This window comes from Chrysemys picta, chromosome 1 (assembly GCF_011386835.1).
Source record: "Chrysemys picta bellii isolate R12L10 chromosome 1, ASM1138683v2, whole genome shotgun sequence".
Classification (NCBI taxonomy): domain Eukaryota; kingdom Metazoa; phylum Chordata; order Testudines; family Emydidae; genus Chrysemys; species Chrysemys picta.
In genome coordinates, this window is record NC_088791.1 from 214,156,187 (window position 1) to 214,174,511 (window position 18,325).

Consider the following 18,325-nt stretch of genomic DNA (forward strand, 5'->3'; position numbering starts at 1 on the left):
ACATGCAAGGAGTTTGAGGGAAGGCTCCTTGTCCACTCTCCCGCTGCAAGAATCAGACACAGCTAGTCCTCTGGCAAAGTTGCCATTTTTATTCTTTGAGTCATTTGAGCTAAATGCAGGTTACTTCTATTCCATTTTTTGAAACTGGATTTCCTTCAGTTAGACTGAATTGTTATTAAAATGATAAACAATTGCCATTTTCTGCAATGCAGATCTGTCTTTGTACATTTGTTTGTACTGAAATTTCCTCCTCTAAGCAATGCTTGTGGCTAACTCCTGAAGTGTTGCTCTCCACCCACCATTTCCTCCTATTTCAGAATAGACATAAGCCACCAAAAGAGGCTAGTTACCTGAGGGAATCACTGTTCCGGTTACTGAGTCTTTCCAGATCCTCCAAAGTATTTAGGCTCCTAACTGCCATTTGAATCCATGGTGGTTAGGTACCTAAATACCTTTGAGGACCTGGGCCTAGGTTACTATTTTGAATCTGGTCCAGTTCAGGAGTAACTGAATATTCTTACTATCCTGGCAACTCCTGAGTGATTTGCCATCCTAGTTCTTAGTTAACAAGTAGCCACATAAAAATAATCCCAAACAAACCAAAATAATTTCCCACCATAAACAGACTCTAAGGATGGCTGAACTGGTGTGGCTGTAATATCTGAACCTTTTCTCAAATTTTGAAGGGATTCTTTTTTAAGGTTTAAAAATGTTTGGTTAACTTCCTAAAATTCCTGTATATTCCCATTCACCATTGAAATTCCTAGTTATTGTTAGGGCTAGAAACAGACTAGTTTTCAGTCTCCAGCCTTGTTTGGCAATCATGCATAAGATTTGAAGAACCATTTCAGTTTGTAGTGCTTATCTGAATCAAACCTTTATGGGGTATTATCAGTTGTCATTATAATACTCAGCATTGTTCAGCATCCTCAGTTGGAGGTGGTTAAGAGTAAATGTTTCAAAAATATTTAAGTGACTTAGAAGGCTAAGTCACAATTTCAAAAATGACAAGTGTTTTTGAAAATTTTGCCTCAAGGCTTGAAACTGCATGCTGACTATGCAAACTCTTTCCCTACAGGTGATCGTTCCAGAGCAGGTTTGAGACTCGTTAATGGGTCGGTATAAAGAAGTCTGTAATGTTGCAGCTTGGGCTGGTCTTGTTTTATGGTTGAAGAGAGGAGTTTGTTCTGTGCTGTCAGTGCAACATCTTTCGTTAGTATTAAAATTCACTTTGAATTGTAAGATTAAAAGTAAAAAAAATCAGCTAACCGCTTTTACCTACAAAGGGATGTCAGCTACCTGTACAAGATTTAACAAATCAAAGTCAGCTTGTACTAGAGAGGTCATGTGTACTTGTTTTCTTTTTCCTCCTCTCGTAGCCCACCACCCCCACCCCCAAAGGGCTAATTTGACTTCTTTGACAGGTTTCTTAAACGAGTTCAAAGAAATAGTTTAACTGCCACAACAGCTTTATTTTGTGTTAGGCAGCTCCCTGCCATTCTTGCACCTGGTGTTGGATTCACCATTGACTTGCATTTTGTACAGTGAGCGGTTTGTTTTACACCCACTTTGCTCTGGTGTAGTCAGTGGAGCTCTGCCCTGGTGCAGGACTCTGCGTTACTGCAGCATTGGGACCAACATTCACAATAATTGATTTACATCGTATGCTCCTTACAAACTAAAATGGTGAGGGTGAATCAGGAAGTCAGCAATGTTGGAGCTGCAATCAAAGCCCAAGAAAAGAAAATTCAACAACTAGCTTCTTGCTTCCTCAAAGAGAATAAAACTACAGCCTAATAATGAAATAGTGATGGTTGAGTTCAGATCTCATTTCTGTGAAGTGGGAGCTTTGGTTGTTTAAGCAAATTTCTACTCCAACTGTTAGCAGTGTTGCCTGCTTTGCAAGCCAAAGTGAGAATTAGAACAGGAACCTGTCTTTAAATAACCACTTCAGGTAAGATATTCCTCTTTATTTAGTTCTCCCAGACAAATGTTGTCCTGCAGTGAGTTGAGAGAGGTGGTGGCATGAATGGAGTTTGGTAGGTGAAGGGAAGATCAATGGATTTGCAGGATAGAGAGTGTGGAACTTCTGTATGTCTTAGATGGGAGCAACTCTGGGGCCCAGGGATTTTCATGTACATTGCCAAAAGGACATTTTTTAGGGAACCCCATAACATTTTGGCAGCTTGTCACCACCTTTGTACTAGATTGTCTCATTCATGTTGAAACTACAATAACAATAAGGGTGTTTGTCAGTGAGTGAAGCTTTAGATCTCTTGGCTATTATCTTTCTCTTTTGTTGAGCCTCTAGAAAAATGTAGTTTGTCAACTAGCTCCCAGCTAGTTAGAAACTAACGCTCATATGCTAGATCTGTAGAGACGTTTGGTTGGTGCTGAACCAGTAGTGTTATCTTCGTTCTCACTTTCTGGTTTTCACATTCCAAGAGGGAGCTGCTCCTAAACAGCAGAAGTGCTAGCACTTACACATCATGTGCTATTAAAGGGTTTAATGGACTCTGTGTGGAGTGCAAAGGTTCAGATGCACAACTCCCATTAATAGAAGTATCAGAGGGGTAGCCGTGTTAGTCTGGATCTGTAAAAAGCAACGGAGAGTCCTGTGGCACCTTTAAGACTAACAGATGTATTGGAGCATAAGCTTCCGTGGGTGAATACCCACTTCGTCAGACGCAAGTGGGCATTCACCCATGAAAGCTTATGCTCCAATACATCTGTTAGTCTTAAAGGTGCCACAGGACTCTCTATTAATATAAGTGGAAGTCATGCAGCTAAATCACCAGGTATATAACCCTAGACCACCAAAATGTGAGAACCTGCTGACAGCCCAGTATGCTCTCCAAACCCTTGCTCTATGTGAGATCAAAGGAACTTTTGGGGTCTCTTTATATTACTTCCGTCTTTGGCAGTGAGAAATTTGAGGAAGCACTAGAGGGGGAAAAAATTACCACGGGCTCCCTTCCAGATGCTAATTTTGTGAAAGCAATAATTATTTCCTGGAAAAAAGCTTTGTGAGGAGGGAAAGCAGCACAGACTACAGTGATGTGTCATACACATATTGGCAAGATTTTCTTTTTAACTTTTTGCCACAGAGTATGAATCACACCAAAGAAGTGACAATCCCATCTCTGTTTTAATGGAACCTAATTATGCCACTGATGAAACCTTTGATATTTGTGTTTATTTTCAACTAAAATGATTTTTCTAGTAGTATTCTAAATAATAAAATCCAAACCCCCATATATGTAAATATTGTTCAGGTCGTTTTGGCACACAGAGACACAAGTTTGAAATTATGGTCATGTTGAAACTATAAAAGCAATAAACGGATGCATCAGCGAGTGAATAATAGTAGCTTTAGAACTCCTGGCTATTTTCTTTCACTTTTGTTAATCCTCTAGAAAAAAATGCTGTTTACATGTAGTATAGCTCACACAACCTACTATATTTCTGGACCATACTCTCCAAGGCCGTGACTCAGCAAAGCAGATAAGCATGTGCTTAATTTCAAATCATTGGGACTTAAGCACTTTGCTGAATGTGGGTTAATTTAAATACATGCTCCAATGCTTTGCTGTATCAAGGCCCAAATTCACAACACTTGGCAGAGGATTTCTACTGTGCAATAATTAATTTGCTAGAAACAGGTAACTTTTGTATTCAGGCTAGGCATTCTATTACCAGAAGCAAGTGCTGTTTGCATGTTGTTGTGTTTATTATTTCCCATTTATATTGTGGTAGTGCTTAGAGACTTCAGCCAGATTGGGACCCTGTTGTTGTATGTAGTCTACAGTTATATAGTAAATGAAAAAAACCTGACAATTTAATCTCTGTGATTGTATTTATTTGCCCTGCTGTCTTGGAACTCCAGGAACAAGCAGAAATTAATCTCTCCAATAAAACCTTTTCAAGGCTCAAGCACAAAATAGACTAAATCTTTAAAAGAGCTCCCTGTCGCCTCGCCACATGTATTTTCCAGGGGATCTGAGCAAGAGGCATTTTACTCTTATTTTAATATTGGTTTTATTACAGTGTATTCCAATACATTTTTCACTATTTCTTAGGCAATGGTTCAGTTTGAGCACCCTAAATTAACCTATTACACATTATAAAGCCACTTGCCTGATGAAATTAGGTTACCAACTTTCCATTAATTTTCTCTCACAAGTGTCACAATACAAACTATTAATCTTTTCACTAAGGCGTCTTACCATGAAGAATGTGGCTAGAATTCAAGACTTGTAACCCCAAAACATTTGAATTTATTGGATGTGAATCTCCTCCTCTAACAGCAAAATTTTGAGAGGTTCCATATCCCTTGAGTAGAGGTTTTAAGAAATATCTTTGTCAGAATTGGAACAGTTGTAACAATTTGGTCACTGTAGGAGTGTGTCCTGAACCTCAGATGTATACATCACACCCCCGCCACCCCACTTCTTACACTTCACAGTTAGCAAGATGGAGATATAAAAAGGAAAACAGTAATAGCATTTTGAAGAATCACAGCACAGACATCAGAAAGAAGAGTGAAACTGAAGTCAAGACTAACAAAATGTAATGGGCAGGAAAAGAAAGTGCTACAAAGTATAGCTGGTTGAAAACAGGGCTTCTCTTCCTTTAGTGATTTCTCTTCTCGACTATGTCTCTATGAGAACTGGTTGAAAATTTTAAAATTTTTCAATAAGGAAAAAAAGACAGGTTTGTTTTTGTTTTTTTCCATGAAAACCCTTATTTGGCAAGGTCTACTAGAGAGAAAATAAAGAAAAAGGACCTAGATAAGAGTCCTGGAGGGGAAATGAAGAAAATTATGAAAAGAGGGGAGGTGACACTGTGTGTCTTTTTGTGAGGGATAGAAGCCTGAAAGCAGAAGAGGACATCTGCAAATGTGATCATTCTGAATATTGCCAGTCAACCCTCTTATGTTTCATTATCTTGTTAATAAGTTTAGATGGAGCAGGGGGAGGGAATCTTGTTTTAGATAAGGTTCAAGATAGTTCTTCTATCGATACCAAACCTGAACTGAATCTTTTCCCCCCGGACTTATAAGAGCAAAAATATCACTAGAAAGGATGTCTGGAAATAAATAACACCAAGCATTAATTTCTTTGGCCACGTATGTTTTTATATCACAGCTACCACCAGGATATCAAGAGAAGGCCTGGTTGTGTGAGATTTTCAGCCCAGTTTTACACATCTGGAAAGTTTGGATTGTTCAGATGAGTGTTGGATGTACAGTCTGGATTTTTTGGGGGAAAAGATGATTTTCCAAACCAAATCCTTGACTATTATGAGATTCATTCATCACTGGTTTATATTGTATCTGCTGGAGACTGTTAGAAACAATTGTTTGGATTTAATGAATACTTACTGTGATGGGTTCAGTCACAGAGACCCCCTTGGGACTGTCACCTGATGTGCTGAAACTATCTCTGAGCCCGTTTTCACTGTCAGCTTGGGAATCCAGAACCCTGTCTTGTTGAGCCAAACACGCTAGCCTGCTGCAACACAGAACAAGGGTCTGAACCATGCCCCCAAAGCTGCAGACTTAACTGAAAACTGCTCAGCAAATACTCCTGTCTCCAGCACCCACACACCCAGCTCCCAATGGGATCCAAACCCGAGATAAATCCATTTTACTCTGTATAAAGCTTATACTGGGTAAACTCATAAATTTTCCACCCTCTATAACACTGATAGAGAAGTATGCACCGCTGTTTGCATCCCCAGGTATTAATCACTTACTCTGGGTTAATTAATAAACAAAAGTCATTTTATTAAGTATAAAAAGTAGGATTTAAGTGGTTCCAAGTAATAACAGACAGAACAAAGTAAGTTACCAAGCAAAATAAAACAAAACACGCAAGTTTAAGCCTAATACATTTAAGAAACTGAATACAGGTAAATCTCACCCTCAGAGATGTTCCAATAAGTTTCTTTTACAGACTAGACTCCTTCTTAGTCTGGGTCTAATCCTTTCTCTGGTACAGTCCTTGTTAGTTCCAGCTTAAGTGGTAACTAGGGGATTACTCTTAATTGGCAGCCCCTTTGTTCTGTTCCACATCCTTTTATAGCTTTGGCACAATGCGGGAATCTTTTGTATCTCTGGGTCCCCACTCCTCCTTTTAAATGGAAAAGCACCAGGTTTAAGATGGATTCTAGTACCAGGTGACATGGTCACATGTCCTGTGAGACCCCAAGCCTTCATTCTTCCTGGCCTGACTCTCTCAAACACACGAAGGCTTGCAAGTAAACAGAACCATTTACAGCCAATTGTTCTAGCCAATGGGAGCCATCAAGATTCTAAACCACCTTTAATGGCCCACACTTTGCATAACAATAGGACTTCAGAGTTATACTTCATATTTTTAGTTTTAAATACAAGAATGATACATTCATACTAGTAGGATGAACACACTCAGTAGATCATAAGCTTTGTAATGATACCTTACAAGAGACCTTTTGCATAAAGCATATTCCAGTTACATTATATTCACACTTATTATCATATTTCCATAAAACATATGGAGTGCAACGTCACACTTACTATGATGTTTTCCTTTCTGCCTTGAGTTAACAGGAAGGAAGCTGAAAGATGTGTGTGCTGTGAGTTCAAAGGGTCCAATATTTGTGTAGGGAGGTGGAGACCTTTAAGGAAGAACACCTTATGATAGTGTAACCCACTAGTTAGTGTGTATGTTACAGGTCTCCCTCTACGCCAATCTGCGGAGGATATGAGTTGTTACAGCCCCCAACTACAGAGCCTTGGCTCTTCAGCTGACACTATAGCAGCTCATATGGTTATCTCCAGAGGTCCTTAGTTCAATCTCTAATATGACAGCAATCATATTAGCATAATATTTTAAACCAATACATCAAGTTATCTAATGAAAGCAAATCATGAGGGAGACAGAGCTACCAGTAAAATGAGATGAAAAACCTGCAGTAAAATTGCAATAGGAGCATCTCCCTCCTTCCCTCTTTAACAGCTTCTTCCTACATTGAACAGATGGCTCAGTTTCAAAGATTAATAATGAAGAGAATTGCAAAAGCTGTGAAGACAAACACAGTTCTTTACAAATATATAAGGAGCTGCAGGTCAGAGAGAGGGAGTGAGAGAAGGCACCATGAAGGATAGTGGTGGTAGTTTGGGGACAAATGAGGTGGATATTGCTGGAAAACTAAACAAATGATTTGTCACAGCGTTTCCAGGGTGTGTGAGGGAAACATGCCTGAAATGTTTCCCACAGACAGAAAATGAAAAATTAATGAAACTAAGGGTGATACTAGAACATGTGGAGACACATTTTCAGGCTTTGATTGATTGTTAATCAGAAATATGGCTTCAGGACTAGATTGCCTTCATCTCCAAACTCTGTGAGAGATTGTGATGGTGGTATTTTTTTTTAATAACTGTGCAATGAAAATGGTAGAAGTGTCCTGGCACACGTTTTCAAAGAAATGTCAGGATGAACCAGGTAACTATAGGTCCTCTGAATAAGAAGAGTTTGTCTTGGGAGGAAGGTCGCAGAGGATTTTGGAAATCATAGAACCATAGCATTAGAAGGAACTGCAAGGGTCATCTTGTTTAATCCCTTGCCAAGATGCAGGATTTGTTGGGTCTAAACCATCCAAGACAGAGGACTATCCGACCTCCTTTAGAAATCCTCCAGTGAAGGAGCTTCTACAACCTCTCTAGGCAATCTGTTCCATTGTCTTACAGTTAGGAAGTTTTTCCTGAGATTTAAACTAAATCTGCTATGCTGTAGTTTGAACCCATTACCTCTTGTCCTGCCCTCTGTGGCAAGAGAGAACAACTTTTCTCCATCTTTTTATGGCAGCTGTTTAAGTATTTGAAGACCGCTATCATGTTCCCCCTTAATCTCCTTTTTTCCAAACTAAACGTACCATGTTCCTTCAGCCTTTGCTCATATGGCTTGCATTTCATCCTTTTGATCATCTTTGATGCTCACCTCTGGATCCTTTCCAGTTTCACTACATCCTTTCTGTACATTGGTGACCAAAATTGGACACTGTACTCCAGCTGAGGCCTAACCAGGGTCATCACCTTCCATGACTTATATGCTATGCCTGTGTTAATGCAACCCAAAATTTCATTTCTTTTTTTGCAACTGCATCACACTGCTGGCTCATGTTGAGGTTGTGAGCTACCACTTCTCAGCAGTGCTTCAGCCAAGCCAGTTTTCCCCCATTTTGTATTTGTACATTTGGTTTTTCTTCCCTAAGTGTAGCATCTTACATTTGTCTTTGTTGAATTTCATTTTTTTGTCTATAGCCCAGTTCTCAAATTTATCAAGATCCCTTTGAATTTGAGCTCTATACTCCAAAGTGTTTGCAACCTTCCCGCTTTGTGTCATCTGCAAATTTGATCAGTATGCTCTCTCTTCCTACATCTGGGTCATTAATAAAGATGTTAAACAACACCAGACTGAAAACAGATTCCCGTGAAAACCCACTTGAGACCTCCCTCCAATCTGACATCATTCCATAAATAGGTACCCTTTGTTTGTAGTTGTTTACCCAATTATGCATCCACTTTATGGTAGTTCTGCCAAGCCTGAATTTCTTCAGCTTCCTTATGAAATAGGGGAAAGTGTTTTACTTAAAAAAAAATAATAATAATTTCAAAGAGTAATCCCATAGACTATGATGCTGTTTCCTAGTGGGACACATATAAGCAGATTTTATTTTTGTATTTGTTTATATTAAATATGTTATCAGCATCAGTAATCAGAATCTGGAACACTAATAAAAACAGATAGGGTAAGGTCCATCTATTTGGCCTAACAATTGGTAGGATGTTAGTCAACTGAATGCCTGATTAGAAAAGTACATAGTAGTAATCTATGACCTTCAGAAAAGATACTGACAATAGCTGCTAAGCAAATATCTGCTAAAGACTTGTTTTGTAATTTAAGGTCAGTATCCAGATTACATAAAATGAATTTAAATGTGATACAGGTCCCTCCCACCCCCACAAATGTAGGAACAAATAGAATCATAACATTTAAAGGGCTGAGGGAAAATTAGGGTCCTCTGTATGCTGCCCTGGATAATGATAATATCATTCCTTTGACTAAATACCTGGAAAGTTTAGTCACTTGGGCACATAGTCACAAAGATATTTAAGCATCTAGCTCCCACTGAAGTCAATGGAGGTTAGACACCTAAGTACAGTAGTGAATCTAGGCCTTGTTCAAATACACAAGTTAAATGGTCATTTGACCAAATGACTGAAGGTTTTGGTCCTTGGCCCAGACAACTAATTTGGCAGAATTGTTGTAATATGTCCTTTGAAAAGGAACACTCTTTTTCATTAGATTTAAGTGAGATTAGAAATTTTAAATAATTCTTCTATAGCATCAGCAGAGATGGATTGGGTATGTCTGAACCAGGGCCGGCTCCAGCTTTTTTGCCGCCCCAAGCGGCGAAGCGGAAAAAAAAAAAGCCACAATCAGCGGCACTTCGGCGGTACCTCAATCTTGCTGCTCCATTCCTCGGCGGCAATTAGGCAGCAGGTCCTTCGGTCCCTCTATTCCTCTTCGGCGGCAGTTCAAAGAGGAAAAGAGGGACTGAGGTACCCACCGCCGAAGACTCGGACGTGCCGCCCCTTTCCATTGGCCGCCCCAAGCACCTGCTTCCTTCGCTGGTGCCTGGAGCCGGCCCTGGTCTGAACATTACTAAAGCTTAATTTTCCTAGCCTGGCATTTTCATTTTTAATGTGGGGCACTGTTATGACGTACATCTTTCATCTCAAAAGCAGCAGTTTTTATTTCTTAGAAACTGTAACTGGTGAATGTGTATTTAAATGGTGTCTTGCATACAGCTGAGGTGGGATACTCTGAGAACATGTAAATGCATCTGACTATAGATTAATAGAATCATGACTAATACTTTCCATTTTTTCCTCCTGCAGCCCTTCATGCAAGGATTTATAATAAGGTATTTAAGGTCATGTTTGCTGGACATTCTGTCAGCACTGAGAAAGTGGAGATTATTGGAATATTTTAAAGTATTTCTACCCTGACATCTTTTCACAGTCTGATATGTGAGGTGGGCATTATGAAATACACAGGCAACACTGACTCTTTTTTTTTTCAAGGCAGTTATATTTAACACTGTAGGAAATCCAGCCTGGAGATATTTTTCTTCTCATATCTTTCAGATTTTTTCCAATTTCCATGTAGATATGACATCTGCCATTTTGCCCATCACCAGGAATTGAAGCAAGGACCTAAAGGGCAGAAAACAGAAAAGAAGAGCTACAGCTAAGCTCTCTAGCTGGAAAGTAACAGTCTCTCATCCTATTTGGGTCAGGCACAGAAAGGAGCACAATTGAGCTCATTGCTGATTATTTTCTAATTAAATTGAGTCACCCACTCCCTTCAAGCACAGTATGTGTATCAAAGCATGTCCTGCTGCTGAATAAAGGATCTGGGATAGAGCATTAATTCTCTACTATCTTCCCTTAAGAAGAGAATACTTTACACATTATCAGGCTTTGACTGTTTGTTTTTGTTGCAAGTGGTAGAGTTTCAGCCAGGAAAGCCAAGATCTTCACTATCACTGACCTCTTCCAGGATAGGTTTGGTAGGGATCACAACTAGTCCCTTCCGTGGTCTGGTTTTCTGTCCTCAGGAAGTTATGAGAAGAGTACAGATGGGTTCGCTCTGGCATCTGCACACCTCTAGTTTTCATGTTCCTCTAGGCAGTCTTTCTCTCTAGACTCCATGTTAAATCTCCATTCCATCCTGGAATATAGCATACACAGAGAAGTTAGATAAAAACATAAAATACTCTTGCTGAAGGTTGCCATGTAACACTACTTAACTTCTTTGAATTCAGAACAATAATACACAGGAACCTAAAAACAGGGAGGTACAACTCACCCCACCTGATTTGAGGCTGTCTGCTGGCTGGCGGATGAAAGGAGATTCACCTCAGCATACACACCAGAGTTACCACACCAGGGAAAAAAATTACAAGAATTTTTGTTTTTAATTTCTAACCGGACATAATGCCGAGAGTTTAGTCACTGAGTGCCCATGAGGTTGGCATCACTGGACTGCTTAGAATGTAAATCTGAACAATACTATGGTTAATATTTAAATTCCTTTGCTCAAATAGAGAGAGCAGGGTGGGTGAGGTAGCACTTTTTATTGGACCAACTTCTGTCGATGAGAGACAAACTTTTGAGTCACACAGAGTTCTTTTCCAGGTCCAATAAAAGCTATTACCTCACCTACCTTGTCTCTCTGATATCCAGGGACCAACATGGCTACAACTACACTTTGTTCAAATAATAATTCTGGAAGAAAAGAGACCTGGGAAGAAGAGAAAAGTAACAATCCTACCAAGTTATCATTCTGGTAAAGTAATGGGATGGCAGCTGTCACCGTCTCACCCTCGAACAATATTTCTTTTCATGATGGCCCGTTGATAAGCACAAGACCTGAATAATTCAAAATCACAACGCCAATGAAGCAGGAAACATAACTATTCCAGTTGCTGTTGGAACACCTGTTAAAATCTGTTTGTAAGTGGAGCATCTGGATTTTTTTGATACCCAACATGCTAAGCTCTTTTGAAACTCTGAACCCAGTTATTGGTGCTGAAAATTCTGGCTATAGCACTTGTGTGAGTAGTTGCTCACCAATATGAATAAGGAGTTCACAGTTTGGCTCTGAAATAATTTTATTTACATCAATGATGTGAATGCACTAGAGATTTTGGTGCTAATTGCTGATGGTATACAGTTGCTGGTGCTAGTTTTCTTTACTATATATGTGTAGTTTTATTAATGGATTTTCTATTTATACCCTTTCTCCTTACTCCTGAATTCTGAGTTCTTCCCCCATCTCTTTTAAACAAACAGAAATCATTCTCCATTGTTTGAGCAGAAGACACTCTGAAGAACTAAAACAATTAATGTATAGCTTTCCTCCTCTTTAATGCCTTTGTTCACCAAGCTATTTAAGCATGTCTAACTTTCAGCAGGTACGTCAATAGGCATCTCACATGCTTAAAGTTAGACACTTGCTTATATACCTTGCTGAATCATGGCCAAGGAAAAGGTGGTATTTTAATTTGGGGCGGGGTGAAATACAATAGGAAACAAATCCAGAGAGTCATCAATCAGATAGAGGAACCAGGTATGGTGTGGTTTCCTTAAAGGCTATGTCTACGTTTACAGTGGCAGATGGAGTAGACACTGCTCACCCAGCGACAGTGGGTATAAAAACAGTGTAAATTGTAAGACACAGTTTAGGCAAGTAGAGTAGACTGCCTACACACCTGAACCCCCAGGGCATATACCCAACACAGCTCTTTACACACTCAAGCAGTGCCTCCCATGTCTACACTGCAGGAGTGACGCCAGCTTTTTTGCTGCCCTAGGCAGCGGAAAGTCCTGCCCCCAAAATGCCGCCCCGACAGAGGCGGCGGAAGATCCAGCCACCGCGGTCGCCGACCCCCAAATGTTAGCGCCCTAGGCGACCGCCTAGGTTGCCTAATGGGTTGCGCCAGCCCTGCTACACTGCTATTTTTAGCAGTGTAGTGTCCCACTGCTGGAGCCTTTTTCTGCTGCTAAGGTTCTGTTAGCTCCGTGCTGCCTCACCACTGTCAGAGCCTTTCGCTGTGGCATGTAACTACACATACAGTGCCTGTATTCTAAATGCCAAAGAGAGAAATCTGTAAAAAACAAACCTGGTGGAAAGGACAACAGGTGTGTGACCCAAACCACTGGCCTGGAACTGAGAGGGACTGTTTTATCTAGATCTGTAATAACGGTGAGACACAAGAGTGATGGTAAGAACTTAATCTTTATATCCTGGTCCCAATCACCTGTCATGGGCCAGGGTTGCAACATTTTATACGGTGGTGGTAGGTATCAGTTGACTCCAATTCTTACAAGAACCATGTTGTGTCAAAAATGGGAGTGACTACATAAAATGCCTAGCTATTTTTCCTCAGCACAGTGCTTACTCAGTTTATGTGGGTGAAAGAGAAAATCTCTTGTTGCTTTGCACTGAATACTGACAGGCAGGACATTTTATGTCTTTTATGTAATAAAACCCCAGACCCAAATCATCAGAAATTAAGTTGCTTCTTGACAGAATCCACACCACTGAATGTCATTTCTGAAGGTACAACCAGTCTCCATAAACTTCATTTAAAAATGACGGGAAATGATTGTATGGAGACAGCAGAGTGCTCATGCTGCTGTAGATTAGACAAGTCACCTTCAGCATGTTTTGTATGCTGACCTCAGATGGAAGAAAGAAAGTGGATGATGAAGCACCGTAAATCTGCAAACACTTAGCCTGTATGCAATTAGCTTATATTGTGCCTCTACCAGACCAAACTGTGCCACTTTCTAATATTATGAAACGGCAGAACCATACTGGGGATCACCACAGGACTATAGTTTCATTCAACTGGATTAAAATGTAGGATGCTGTGTAATTTTCCACCAACTCATTTAATCGTCTTTGTTGGAAATGCCAGTGTTCCTCATTTCCTGAAGGAGCTAGGGGAGCACACAAGTAAAGAGAAGAAACATTTCCTTTCCAGACAAAGATATGTGCAAATATTCAGGGTTGGCAGGTGACACTGAATTGTCCTATGTTCTTATATTTTTTTATCACAGCCAGTATCAAAGGTTATTAAATGCAGAAGGAATATACCTCCTGTTGCTCAGCTAAGATTACCAATAAATCAAGAACTAGAAAAGCTGAGACAGCTGTAAAGATTAGACTTTTTATAAGTAAAAAAGGGATTGCATTAAATAAGAACAAACAGATCAACTGAGCCATAGGAGTTCACTGGTTTTAGATTGGGTTTAAGTTTAAAACACACCAGAAGAAATGGATGAAATAGCTTTTCCTGGTTTTACAGACAGCCTATGAGCTTCATACTCCCAAATTTCAACTACATGGGCATTTCTTTTTTTCCCCCTCGATACAGACAGCCTGGCTTCTGTATAGCATTCTTCAGCATGTATACTAATGTGTACTGTGCATGTAATTATTTTATCAGCTCAGGCTCTGCAAAATGTTCCTCATGAACCACAGAAGTATTGAAAATAAGCTTCTGTTTGAATTTGATCTGTGTTTCTGAACCAGGAGCACTTTGTTGTTTTTCTTATTTACTATCCTCTCCGTTTGCTACATACCATATATACTCGTTCATAAGCTGAATATTTTTAGTAAAAAAGTGACGCATCAAAGAGCGGGGTCAGCTTATAAATGGGTCTACACCAAAATTTGATGATTTTAAACTCTATGGAATCATTGAATTGAATATCTAATACATTGTCATTTTGTTTACCTGGAGCGTTTGCAGGCATGGAGCCCTCAGCTCCCTGTGGCCGCGATTCACCGTTACCAGCCAATGGGAGCTGCGGGAAGTTGTGCGCTGTGAGAAGTGAGGGGCTCCGTGCCTGCAGATGCTCCACGTAAACAAAATGTCCCAACCCGCCAGCAGCTTACCCTGATGGGCCGGGAGCCAAGTTTTCCAACTCCTGAAATATAGGGTCGGCTTATGAAAGGGTCATACAGTTTTTGCTATTTTTACCTATCCATTTTGGGGGGTCAGCTTATAAACTAACGGGCTAATGAATGAATATATATGATACATTTTTTTCTCTCCCTGAATATCTATGGCCATTTTGAGATTACTAAAATAAGTACAATTTTTAGTTCAGCTGGGACAGATGTAACAAATTGCACTGTATTTCTCAACTGCCTCAGGCTACACCTTGTAAACAGGAAGAAGGGTCAGGTGCTTCCATAGAAATATCTTTTTCTTCCCCACAGACCCTGTGGAAGGCTCTGTGTTGGTTCAGAGATCTGCTACTAGAGTGGGTGAAGGCAGTGAACAGACCAGACAAGGATGGGGCTAGCAGGAGGTGAAGCTGGGAGGGCAAATAACATCCCAGTGTAATACCCACTGGTCAATCCTGAGTAAAGCCACTTTGAATGGTCTACAGACTTTATTTTTATATATTTGCAGTTGTCAGTATTGTAACTTTCAGTAATATACGAGGCAAGGCAGGAGAACATAACACTGTCATTTATGGCACATGTGTTGTAGCAATTCTCTAATACAATTAACTCTGGGCTCAGGGGACTGTGGATAAACCACAATCTAATTATACTTTTTAGAATCCTAACAATAATAATTCCTAGCTTTTATATTGTGCTTTTCCTCAGTAGATCTCCAAGTGCTTTTCAGAGGAGGAAAGTATCATTAGAATACGTAGTGCTGCATGTTTCTTGATTATATTTATTCTGAAGTTGAGTGGGGCGGAACTGTCAGAGTAAAAGCTTATCTGGCATCATCATTATTTATATTATGATTATTTAAGTGCCAGAAGCTTCATCACCTGCCTTAAGAAGCTTGTGTACCAAGGGCTACAGTAGGCCCACCTTGGCTGGTACAGAAAGATGCAAACTAGTGAAGAAGGGGAACGGGGGAGGGCAAGGATAGGAGAACTAAAATTGGTTGTCACAAGGAAGCAAATTAGGCAAATCAAACTGGAACCAATAAGTCAAGACCAAAGGCAAACTGTGAGTAGTGAGTCAAAAACAATTTTGAAAAGTCAAAATCAATAGGCAATAATGAGCCAATCAATTGGTGCCAGTGAAGACTATGTGGAGATGAAAGGACATGGTTGGCAAATGTACCTCGCCAACTGCGTATCTATGTACTCCTGAACCCACTTTTTCTGCGCCTCTGACGTTGGTCTTCTCTCTGTCCCTTCCTGTCAGTTTTCCCAAGTTGAAGGTGGAGAAGGTAGTGGGTAAATTTTTCATTTATGCTGACCCATTTTTCTTGAACTATCTCCTTCCCACCATGTCCTCTTGCCTCTTTAAACCTCAATAGCCCCACACTGGAAGAAATTGTTCAACCAGTATTATGATATGCTGTAATCAGTGGCCCAGGGGCCTGCCAATTAGGGGCCCCAGGAACAATGGGCGCCTCCATGCCCTGACCCACTCTACCTGCCTGCCCGGCACTCCTGTGGGGACTTGCCCCACTCCCCAACCTGGTGCTCCTGCCGGGAAGTGAGGCAAGCTCAAGCACCCCGACCCCACTCTCCAGGACTGCAGGTGGAAGGGGTGAGGAGGGGCCCCCACTTGCTCTGGCCCAGCACCCCCAAATCTCAAATCCATCTCTGGCTGTAATCGCTCTGAGCTCAAGTTTGAAAGTGTAAGACTTTCCTACCTGCATTAAAATCTGAATGCTGTTCCGATTTTGCTATGTAAAGATGTTGTAATATTTTACTCTAATTTTTGCAACAGTGATTTGCCACTTCAGTAAGGTTTTACTGGCATTGCAGAAGTATTTCTGAATGACAGGCAGAAATACAAGAATAATTGGATCTAATGGAAACACAAATCCAAAGTCATAAAGATAGATGATGGTTTAGAAATTTGATTTAGCAACTTGTGCCATAAACTATGGGAAATGCACATCATATCCAGTAATTCTAAATTTACTTATAGTGAGCCTGTGTCAGATCTGACTGATATTGGTGTACATTGCGAGTAATTTAATTGGTATCAGTGGAGTTACTGGTATAAAATCTGTGAGAGAACAGCAGGCCCAGTATCTTTTATTAAAAATATTTGTATTGGAATGTTGCAAGTTTCTATAAGTTTTAAGAAATTACCAGCAACTTTTAAAGTCACAAGTGACTAATTCAAGTTAGGGGGTGCTGCATTAAGGCACACTTCAATCTCATAACCAGGATTAATGAAATAAGAATAAATCAGGAAAAGTGCATTAGTAATTGTGCTCGCCACCATATTTTTAATAGCATATTTAGTCCATTCCATGATGTGCAGATTATTCCATATGTCATTTGCACTCTGTGTGAATGGGTTCAGCACACGTTTCAGTTTACTTATTGTGCCTCCTGGTGCCCTCAACCAACTCCCACACAAGTGGTAACAGTTAATCTTGTTCAGCTTTCTCAAAAGCTATTGCTAATAATAAAAACATACCTAGAAGGTCACCCTAAAATTATCTTTCCTCCAATGAACATAAGTGCAACACCTTTAGTTTTTCCTCTTATCAAATAATCCGAACATAAGAATCACCTTAGTGCTGTACTTTGCACCCAGTACAGGAAAAAGTACTCTGAACATATATCTATTCTAGGTAAGAGCTGGCTGTGCTTTGCAAAGTCACATCGCTTCCTTCACTTCTATCCTCATCTTCTTTTGATGCAATCCAATGTCTTTTTTGCTATTAGCCATAAATATACACACATACGTGCTCTCTTTTCTGTACTCACGATGGGCTAGACTGTGGCTGGCCCCGCAATGGGACACAAAGGGGGCGAGGATTAAAGAATCTTTTCACTCTTGCCTGTTCACTCCTGAAGAGTTGATTGCCACAGATGCTTGCCCGCTGTGATACAGGACAGCTCCTAGGTAGCATTGCTAGCCCCAAAGGATGGGGAGGGAAGGAGGTGGGGCTGTAGTCCCTCCTCTACAACAGCTAGCAAAGCTTGCTAATTGAGGAAGGGAGTGTTTGCTTTGTCCCCTTAATTGGGGGCACTTCCTCTAAGCAGTGGTGTGCAGAGGCAGGCGTTGTGCCCTAAGGCACAATAGTCTATTGAAAAAAATGGTTTCAGAATAATAATACTTAGAGAGCTTCTCCTCCACAATTCTCAAAGCACAGGTAAATGTCACTGTCCTTATTTTACAGATGTGGGGACTGGGGTTTGAGCCAAACCTTGTTGCCTACAGTTAGGCATTTAACTCCATATCTGGACACCTAAATAAATGGGGGGGGGAGGAGCTGAGCATCCCAACTGTTGACTCCAGTAGCTGTGTTAATAAAATACTTATTGTTCTCCTGATGAAATTGACTCTCAGTGACTTGTCAAAAATTGATAGTGATTAAAATGACAAAGGACTAAGCTGATTTAGGGTATGGCTGTGTTCAGGAATCCTTCAATCTCATCTCCAGAATGAACAGGAGCAGGGGATATTCAGCCGCTCCTTTAAAAAAAGGCATATAATTTGGCACCCAAATATGGATTTAGCAGCCTAATTTTAGTAATTGTGAGCACTGCTGTATATTTTACATACACACATTCATATTTAACTTCTTAGCATTGATTTAATTGATGTAATGCCTGGCTTCATTAAGCAATCATCTCTCAAGCAAGGCACTAGGGCTCCGAAATGCTATTGTGGCCCTAAGGCATTCATGTTTCAGACAATTCAGTTTCATTATGCTGAAGGATTTTCTTGAGGTGTCCAGTGCAATTCTCCGA